General features: G+C 46.4%; 1 long non-coding RNA gene across 14 annotated transcripts; it reads left to right on the forward strand.

The window, feature by feature from the left end:
• Positions 1–9,204, forward strand: LOC116227002 (uncharacterized). Of its 14 annotated transcripts, none has more exons than XR_016467779.1 (5): positions 1–193; positions 558–639; positions 1,424–4,809; positions 4,900–5,002; positions 5,361–7,464. It is a non-coding gene; the product is annotated as an uncharacterized LOC116227002 (long non-coding RNA). The 14 variants fall into 14 exon arrangements; XR_016467777.1 differs by having other exon boundaries at positions 1,424–2,860; positions 3,261–3,333; positions 4,416–7,464; XR_016467774.1 differs by having other exon boundaries at positions 1,424–2,622; positions 2,806–2,860; positions 3,108–7,464.

Genomic DNA, 9,204 nt, shown 5'->3' on the forward strand with positions numbered 1-9,204 from the left:
CTGGAGCTCGTTGCCTGCGGAGCCGGAGCGGGCTCCGCTTCTTTGTCCGGTCCTTGCGCCGCCGGGGCTGCTCTTGAAACGAGACCTTGGGATTCTTTGTAACGATTCTTTGTAACGTTCTCTGTGTGTTGTGTTGTGTTGTTTTGTTTCAGGTTGCGGCGAGACGTCTCCCGAGGAAGATCAGCCCGAACCGGTGAGTCGTTCTCGTAGCGACGGGACCGCGGAGGCGGCCGGTGCTCGGGTCCGTCCGCCCTCCGCGGCAGGAGGCCGCCGGGCTCCGTTCGGGGCCGGCGCGGGGCTCCCAGCGGGCTGCCTCGGCTTCTCGGAGCCGGTGTAACGTCGCTGCCCGGCTGCCATTGCGTTTTCGGAGGGGACTGCCGCTCGGTTTCCCGAGCGCTAACGCGGTCCTGAGGGCTCTCGGTCCCTCCGGGGCTTTAGTTTCTCCCGGTCGCATCGGTAGGAGCGAGCGGGGATGGGCCGTGCTCCTCCAGCCTCTGTGCTGCTGGGAATGAGAAGCAATGCAAGGGGCTGCTGAAACAAGTTTTCTCCTATTGCAGGCTGAGCGAAGACTGCAGCAGAGCCTCTCATCATCCCGACCCGGTGAGATGGTGAAAGCGGTGAGCGTTTGGGAGTCTCTAGGTAAGCTTTCTATTGTTGGGGCTCGTGTAGGGCTGCTGCTTGGATACTTCTTTGGGATCAGCACGGTGCTGCTGCTGAAGTGCCTGAGAAGGGTTTTGCAGGTGCTTCAGCTCCTTCTGCTTCTAGTGGTGGGAGTGAGCTGGATGAGACGGCCAGTGGCATTCTGGGGTGCATTTAAAAAGATCGTGGCCAGCAGGTGGAGGGAGGTGATCCTCCCCCTCTACTCTGCCCTGGTAAGGCCTCATTTGGAGTACTGTGTCCAGTTCTGAGCTCCCCGGTACAAAAAAGACTGACAGGGATCTCTGGGGAAGTGTCCAGCGGAGAGCCACAAAGATGGTGAAGGGCCTGGAGCATTCCCCTATGAAGAAAGGCTAAGTGAACTGGGTCTGTTTAGCCTTGAGAAGAGAAGACTGAGAGGGGACCTGATCCAGGTCTATAAGTATCTAAGGTGTGGGGGGCAGAGTGGTGAGGCCGGACTCTTTTCAGCAGTGTGCAGGAAGGGGACAAGGGGAAATGGCCAGAAGCTGGAGCATGGGAAGTTCCGCACCAATGTGTGCAAGAACTTCTTTACGGTGAGGTGATGGAGCACTGGAGCAGGCTGCCCAGGGAGGTGGTGGAGTCTCCTTCTCTGGAGATATTCAAGACCCGCCTCGATGCCTACCTGTGCGACCTGGTGTAGGGATCCTGCTTTGGCAGGGGGGTTGGACTCTGATCTCTGGAGGTCCCTTCCAACCCCTACGATTCTGTGAGATGACATTTTTCCCCCTCTTATTTTTAACCTCAGGAGTGTGATCTTGTTCCTATCGTGGAGGTGTGGTGGGACAGCTTGCATGACTGGAATGCGGTTGTGGATGGCTGCGTTCCTTGTAGGAGAGACAGACAGCTGAGGTGGTGAAGTTTCTCTTCTGGTGGGAGAACTGGAACGTGCCGAGCCTCACCTCCCTCCACAGCAAGGTGACGGGACAGCTGTAAGTGACCTGTTGAGCAAAAATTTCTAAGTAGTCACGGTGGGTTTGGTGAGGGGAAGTGATGCTGGACCAAGGCTGTAGCCTTCTGCGTTGTGACTAGTTAGATGAGAGAAGGGCAGTGGGTGGTATGGGGGGAATATCTTACTGTCAGTAATTATCTGAAGTGCAGGCGTCTTGCTGATGATGTGCTTGTTTGGGCATTGATGGGAGGTGTGAGGTGGAAACGTTCAGAGACTGGAATGTCAGTTCTTGTGTTGTGAGTGATGGAATAGGCTGTGGAGTTGCTTTCTCTGGGGGTCTGTGGGTTGTGTCTGGATATGTTGTTGCAGGGTGAGTGCTGCAATGGAGCATTTTAGCAGTGAGGATCTGCCTGAGCGTGGGAGTGGTTTCATTGGAGGTGAGATGAAGGAGGTGAGTGAGAACCTGAAGGCTGCCCACCCTGTGTCCTCTGAGAAGAAGTGGTTCACGGAGCTCTTCTGCAGGTCCAGGGCTGGTGTGGGGATTGTGCTGTCCTTTGGTCCCTGAGCTGTGTGTGCTGCTCCTGGGCTGGAGTTTCCATTTGGGATTGGGTGCTGGGGGGCACAATTTTTTGTTTGCAGGTGATGGTGTGTGGCAGGTCTGCTCCTGGAAGAATGGAATTGACAGTGTGAGGGGAGGAGTGCAGCCTACAGGACTCTGGCAACCAGGCAGCCTGTGAGCCTGAGACTTGGGTTCCTCCATCTCAAGGTGAAACTGTACTGCAGTATGTGGATGCCACGGAAACAAAAGAGGACTGTTTGGAGTGGGTTTGAATTTCTTGGTTTAAATGATTACCAAGTTTCTCAGTGGAAATCAAAAGAAGAGAGAGCAATTTGCTGAATGCCTGGAAAACCAACATGGATATACCTCTGTTCCTGGGGGGGCCTTGGTATGTTGTTTCTTTAGGTTGTGGTGTGGCTGGCATCCTGAGGGGAAAGTCCTCATCCTAGGCTTGTGGGTGTGCAGAGTCCATGGAAGAAGCAGAGGAGAGCTCCAGGTAGGCATGTGTCTGGTGTAGCCCTTTGACCTGGGATCCTCTTAGTGGGTGTAGAGATTGGTTAGTGTATGGGAACTGCTCAATCATAGCCTGAAGTTCTGATTGACTGCCTGAGGTGAGCAATGTATGTGCCCTGCTGGAGGGGGTGGAGTTTGGCTCTACCTCTCTGATTTCCTGTTTAAGAGCTGATGAGTGGGGAAGGGTCTCTTGGAGTCTTCTCAGTGAGCCTGGAATGAGGGTAAGTTTTCTGTATGTTTCTTAATTGCAGCTTGTTAGCATGGGGGGATGTATGTAGTTTGTGTGGTTGCTTGGCTTGGAGGATACCAAAGGGGGAGAGTACAGCTTCTGCACTGAGTGCAGAAGCTGTACTCTCCCCCTTTGGTATGGGGCTGCTGTCTGGGTTTTGCACCATCTCAAAGAGATTATTTTTTTTTGGTGGGAGGGTGGGTGCAGGTCAGTAACGGATTTTTTTTCTCTTGCTGGAGTGTGGCCCCCTGAGGGAGGGGATGTGGGGGTGCCCTCCTTCTACTGGGGCTCCCTCTGAGGAGGGGCAGGGACCTCCTTGGTGAGGGGGTCTTGTCCCTGGGTCCTGGTGTGGGTCCTGTGTGGTGATGGCTGCTCTGTGGTGGTGCTCCCAGTCCTGAAAGTAGGAGATGGAGTTGGGTTCTGCGTCCTACTGAAGGAGAAAACTCAGTTTATTTCAAATCTCAGGTAAAGCTTGCTTGAAGCTCTGTGGCATGAGAGGGTGCTTGCTCTGAATTACTTTAATGTGTCAGGGGGGTGGGGGCATTTCCCTCTTACAGGGTTTGGGAAAGTGGATGGAGGTGAAATGCTTCTGTGGTGTCTCAGTATATGCCCTGCATGTGCTATGGCTGGCTTACAGCATCAACAAGCTAAATAGGCTGAGATGGTTAGGAAGGCTGCTGCCCTATTCTGTGACTTCTTTGCATCTCTTCCTGGGGGAAGTGAATTGGTCTAAAGGGAAAACAAAAAATGGAATTGCTTGTGAAAGCTCCTTTTGTGAAAGCTCTCTGAGATTGACTCTATTATATGAGTAAATGTAGAAAACTCTCTTGTGGGTAAGGCTTTACTCAGTGTTGAGGAGCATGCCTCTTGTATAATGTGCCCCACTGAATCACTGGACAGGTGACTTTAAATTGTCTCCTGCTTTGGGAAGTGTATCGCTTCAGTTTCACTTTGGAAAGAAATGAGGAGGTCTTCAGATGTAGTTCTCATTTCAACATGACATAGCAAACATGACACATGTCAATGCGACTTACCAAAGCGCTGGTAACTAAGCTTGCTTCTGTGAGTTGGAAGCCGGTGACAATTTCCTTTTGTGGAAGAATTATTGGCTTCTAAAGGTCTTTTGCAAAGGCTTTCTAGCACAGGTGTGAATGCCCTGTGTGCGTGCAAGAACTGGAATGCCTATGAATGTCTGCTAAAGTGGAAGGGCTAGGCTCAGCTAGATCAAGCTCTTTGTGGTGAAGTGGATGCTTGCCTGTCTCTGGCTTAGAGCAAGAGTAAATCCTTGCTTACCTCCCAAAAAAGATATGGTGCCTATTTCTGTGCTTGAGCCTCACTCCCTTGTTGCTGATGTTATTTCTTGGGTAGCATGAGAAGGGAGATGAATGATCCCATAGGCAGTCAGCTGGCTGTATGGCATGCTCTGAAAGAAAAAGCAAGGCTAACAAATACTTACACGTTATTTACTGCAAAATTGTAAGTGTCAGACTGACTTTACACACTGAATGAAACCACCTGCTATGTTGCTGGTGTTTGCATCTTTGCAGCTGTACTTCTGGATAGAAGTTTCTTGAGCTTCCTGAGCTCAAAGGCAGGTGAGCTGGCTGGAGAGCAGAGTGGCAGCAACTGTCTTGCAGGGGAAAGCAAGCCTCCTTTCCTTTAAGATAAGTTCACTGAGAACTCTGGTTTCTTCCAAGGTAACCTGAAACGTGCTTCTTGGCAAAACCCTTTTGTGTTGACTCTTGGGAAGTTAGTTACTATGAACCTTTGTCACCTTTGAGGCTGAGCTCTAATGCAAATGACAAATGCTTTGCTCACTGCTTGAACTTGCCTGGGTCTCTTTGGGTCGCATCCTGTCCCTCAAACGTGCTGACTGCATCAGACACCATGGTGTCATCCTCAAGCTTGCTCAGGATATAATTGAGCCCATTGCTGATGAAGGTATTAAGAGCATTAGTCCCAGTACTGACCCCTGAGGGACCCCAGTCATCACTGATCAGCTTTCAGACATGCATCTGTTTTCCTCTTCAGCGAAAAACCTGGCTGTTGCGGAGGACAGTGTTAAACCTCACTGAAATCCAGACAGCAGCAGCTCTTGCCCGGTCCATTCATGCCATCGTAGAAAGAAAGGCCGGTAGGTTGTTCAGATGGGATCCACCCTTGTTGAAGCAGGTTGGTTGTCTCATTTCACTTCTCTCTTCCATGTGCCCCAGCACAGCTTCCAGGAAGATCTGTTCCACAGCCTCCTTCAGCACAAAGCTGAGGCTGGCAGGTTGGCAGTTTAAGTCATCCTTTATACTCTTCTTTAAAATCAGCATGTCCTCACCCTCTTTCCAGCCACCATAGATTTTCACTCGAGTGCCTGGGCTTCTGGAATATCAACAAGAATGGCTCGGCAGCTCTATACGCCAATTCCCTCAAAGCTCTGGGCTGCGTTTCACTGGGGCCCACCAGGTTCCTCAAGTGCCTGCAAACCTGATCTTTGCTTTCAGCAGGAGGGATGCAGTCCTCACCTTTCCACCACTCAGGGGGTGGGTGAAGAGCAGCTGACAAGAAAGAACGAGGCAGAAATGTTAAGTACCTCAGCCTTCTCTCCCATTATTAACAGCCTGCCTGTACCACTCGCTGGGGCTGGGGTGTGGTATGCCTGCTTGGACTTTCTTTTTCTGTCTCATTTACCTGTGTTTTTCTTGGCACTCCAAGTACCACTGCAAGTTTGTCAGGGCCTATTGAAGTAATACAAGGCTCTATGAGCAATGAAAGCAGCAGTGACTGAGGGATAAACAGTTACCGGCATTCTAGAAATGGCAAAGCACTGGAGTAAGTTACCAGTCTTGCAGTTCTTCAGGTGCTAAGATTTAAACCTCTGATAGGAAAAAATCCAATAATTAAAGAGTCACCATTAACCATGCCTGTGGCATTGTAGATTGTGGCATTTGCTTAAAACAAGGTGTGTCATATAAAACACAGAACTGTACATAAATGCTGAAAAGAATGTCAGTATTAAAAAAAAAAAAGGTGGTTCAGTGCTGAGTGCTAGTGTTTTTCTGCTGCTCAGAATATGGTTGTACAGCAGTGCTCCATTCTTCCAGGAGCTGCAAAAAGCAGCAGCTCCAACTGAATTTCAGAGATATTAATAATTAAATTTCACTCTCCTCAGAAGGAGGCGTGGTGCATGCTTAATAAGAAGGCTGTGCCACTTTGCGTGCTGTAAAAAGTCCTCTGTACAACAAAGCAGAAGATCCACCAGCAATTCAACACGGTCAAGGACAAAATGAAAAGGAAGTCTTTCCAGCTGGATGCCAAGAAAAATAAATAAAAAGCCACCGCAAGCCCAGTACCAATAGCTGCCTTTAAGCAGTTAGTTGAAAAGTGACAGCTCTTAGTATTTGTTGTTTCCCCTCTCTGTCTCTGACATGTTACTCCAAGCTTGAACACACAAAAAGCAATTTCACATATTTGTGCCATAGAGTGCTTTTTAAATACTGGCTTGTGACCTGAAGGAACGAACAGCATCACATAAAATGTAGTACAGGTGAGGGCAAGGCAAAACATACTTGTAGAACAATGTCAACCTTTTACATAGATTAAACTAGGTGAAGCATTGCCTGTGGCACATAAAGCCAAATGATATTTTCATAAAAATCACTGAGTGCTGCCCATTGGTTATGGGCAGGATTTCATGTAACATTCACGTCTAAATTAATACATTACTTGAGTAACCTCAGTTCTTGTGATCATGTATTTCTGATTGAATAACTGACCTTAAGCATTTGATTAGCAACAAGAGCTAATTCAAGGTCTACATATACTTGAGATTACTGCAGTGCCCAAGCAGCAGACAGGCTTCCTCGGTGCCAGGACACTTGCATATGGGACACCTGCATACAATCTGTACTTCAAATAAAACCTTAGACACAAAATTCCATGAGGGATGAGCCTTCTTGCTGTGTGCGCTCTGGGTTAAATTACGCATTCCTTGTAAACATCCACATCGCTACCAGAGATGAATAGTTCAGGTTGGTGTTTGCAAAAGTATACTTTTCAGATAAGCTGTCACAACATACAAAAAAAGAAAAAAAAAAATCCCCCCTAAGATGGAATTTCCATAAATCCCACAGTACTCCGTACTTATCCATTAGTTTATATAAACTTCAGATATGCCAGTAGAGCACAACGTATTTTGGAGTCTATAGCATAGCAGAGTCGGAAGTTTTCCTGGCTCAGGCAGTATTAAGAGAGAAGGCAGATTATATTGCTTAATACAATTATTATTTATTGCAATTACAATGTTATTATTCCATAATAAAAGGTGGGTTTTTTGGTGCCTTATCCATTGGATTTTCAGCATCTGCCCTTCAGAGTAACTTTATTTCTGCCCTTAGCATTTTTTCTTTTTTTGCATAATCTTGGGCACTTTTATCTTAAAAACAAACAAACAAAAAACAAACAAACAAACAAAAAAACATAGAAGGCATTTAATGCTTGACGCCCAGTTGTACCCAGCTTAACCCTCGTTAAAAATATAATCCTTTATGTCCTTAAGCCACAGTATTGCAAACAGAAAAAATAAATACCATTTTAGTAGCCGTGACGCTGATGTGAAGTTATCTTTATTTACTGTTTTATCTAATAACATAACACTCGCAATATTATGCTTGCACTCATACGGGTCTTGCACACTTCTCGACTTCACTGACACGTTTAATCAACCTCAATGAATGCCTTAATGCTTCTTTTTCCTACCATAAATATTGTAAAATTCAAAGCTGGTAGTTCAGCTTTTTTCTCTCTACTGCTCCGTTATCTGAAATAAGCCTCACCTGAAAATGGAGTAAGAGATTTTCCCCGCTGGTGCTCGCAACACGTTCCTTGTGCTTACTCCATTGTTTCTTTGCATTTGTTGTTGGTTTTCTGAAGCGTACTTTTTGTTATTCCCCACACCCACAGTCCAGAGCAACGTCACCACATATTGTGCAAATTCAGTGGCCAGTTTGGGTTTTCAAGATACACACAACAACGGAAGTATAGTGAAAGATGAAGGTGGGACTAATGATGCAGTTGGAATTAAAGCCCACACTCCATCTCTAATTTACTGATACCAAACTTCATTTGCACTGGAAAGCATGCAGAGCTACGCGCACTCTTTTGAACTCTTTACGCTAGTAGGCTGTAGGAAAGGCAAGGCTGCTGTGGCTACTTGTGAAATCTATCAGTTTTAACGTTCTGAAGTTCTCCAAGAGACCGGCACCATCTTCTCAACAGAAGAGCAGCCAAAACTCCAGTCAGTGGATTTGTGTTAGGATGACTGTGTTAAAGACACGAGGACAATTACTGTTGCTCATTTTCAGCCTTGCATATGTATTAGTATTATTTCAGGAGAAGCCTATAAATTCATACTATTGAAGTAAAGACAGTGAACGAGAAAGCTGAGTTAAAAAAAATGAGCAACATTCCCATTACTGAGAAGGGAAAAACTCCTCAGAAAAATCCTAGTTGCTTTCTAAGTACTATCTCTGCCAACACAGACCACCCCTAGTATAGGCTGCATTACATGAAGAATTGCCTTCAGCATCTACTCATTTCCCAGCTTGTCTTCTGAAGCTGCTCCTAACCATGCAGAGTCTAGAAACTAATGCTTTTAAACCTCTGCCTGTATCCTTCTTGCTGGCCTTGAAACTTCAATGACTGAAGCGTTGATCTTTGCTCTGTTGAACTGCTGATCACTTGCTTTCTTGAACTCAATAAACATTTCTCACAGTGCTCTCCTTGTAGCTTCATCTAGTACAGCATTGACTGATCTAGTTCATTCTAATGGGTTTTATTCACCCCTTACGTGCAGTATGGGGTCTGTGTGCTATGCTAGATGAGGTTGGTCTCCTCCTTAAGTCACAAGCGTGTGGTTTGTTGAATTTCACTGTATACCAGCTACTGCGTAGTTGTGCTACTGATTTGCATTAAAAAAAAAAAAAAAATGTGAAAATGAGCCACGTGTAGAAGAGCTCAACATAAAGTTAATTCGTAAGTTTGAATAAAACGTTATTTTTCAAACACAGGTAATCACTTCCCGTATTATCTAGGATGTATGAAAGCAAAGTCCATAGGAAAAGATAATAGGCCTATTTAAACAGCACTTACCTTCAAGATTTTGGCAATTTTCTCTGAGGGACATATTTTTTCCTAATTTAGAAAGGAGGCTCAAACAATCCAAACAAAATACAAGTAACATAAAAAAAACACACACACAGAGAAACAAACAAAAAAAAAAACACCCTGAAAATATTACGTAATCCAGGTTGAAACACCCGTAACTCTTTAAACGGGATGTGGCTTCAC

Source organism: Phasianus colchicus, chromosome 6, assembly GCF_987193195.1.
Source record: "Phasianus colchicus chromosome 6, bPhaCol1.hap1.1, whole genome shotgun sequence".
Classification (NCBI taxonomy): Eukaryota; Metazoa; Chordata; class Aves; order Galliformes; family Phasianidae; genus Phasianus; species Phasianus colchicus.